The sequence below is a fragment of the Epinephelus moara genome, chromosome 8 (assembly GCF_006386435.1).
Source record: "Epinephelus moara isolate mb chromosome 8, YSFRI_EMoa_1.0, whole genome shotgun sequence".
Taxonomy (NCBI): Eukaryota; Metazoa; Chordata; class Actinopteri; order Perciformes; family Serranidae; genus Epinephelus; species Epinephelus moara.
In genome coordinates this window covers 43,440,748-43,441,657 of record NC_065513.1, presented here as the reverse complement: position 1 = coordinate 43,441,657, position 910 = coordinate 43,440,748, and positions in this window count along the sequence as shown.

Here is a 910-nt window from a genome sequence, read left to right as displayed (position 1 = left end):
ATGAGAGTTTCAGCGGCAGAGAAGGAGAGTAATGGACGGAGACGGGCAATATTTCTAAGGTGAAAGAAGGCAGTTTGGGTGAGGTGGCTGATGTGATGTTCAAATGAGAGGTTATTGTCGAAGATGATACCAAGGTTGCGGATGAATGGGGAGGGAGAGAGGGTGTTGTTGTCAATTAGTGATTTTGAGGAGGGCGGTTTCGGTACTGTGTTGAGGGCGGAATCCGGATTGAAATGGTTCATATAGTTCATGAGAGCGGAGGTGGGTTTTGATTTGGGAGGCGACAACACGTTCCAGAATTTTTGACAGAAAGGGAAGGTTCGAGATGGGACGGAAATTTGAGATGACGTCAGGGTCCAGGCCGGGTTTTTTGTTGCTGAGTTGAGAGTAGATGGTATCGATCTTAGATTGAAAAAATGCCAGGAAGGAGTTGCATGCGTCAGTTGTGATGGAGGAGAGGGTGTTGTCGCAGGGTTTGAGGAGTTTATTGACGGTGGAAAAGAGAGTCTTGGGGTTATTGGAGCCAGAGTGAATGAGTTGTGAGTAGTAGTTGGACCGGGCGGCAGTGAGGGCGTCTTTGTAGTTTGAAAGGTGGTCTGTATAGGCATGGAGATGGACTGTGAGACTGGTTTTCTTGTAAAGTATTTCAAGCTGGCGCTTACGGGTTTTCATATGACGAAGTTCAGGAGTGTACCAGGGAGATGAGTGAGTAAATGAGACAGTTTTGGTTTTTAAGGGAGCCAGTTTGTCAAGGCAGAGGGACAGTGTGTTGTTGTAGAGGGTGACCAGGTCAGAGGGGTTTGGGGTCAGCAGGGTGATGAATGTGGACAGAGTATTTGCCAGTGAGTCAGAGAAAGCAGAGGGGGAGATGGACTTGATATTTCTGAAGGATATAATGCGTTTGAGTTTT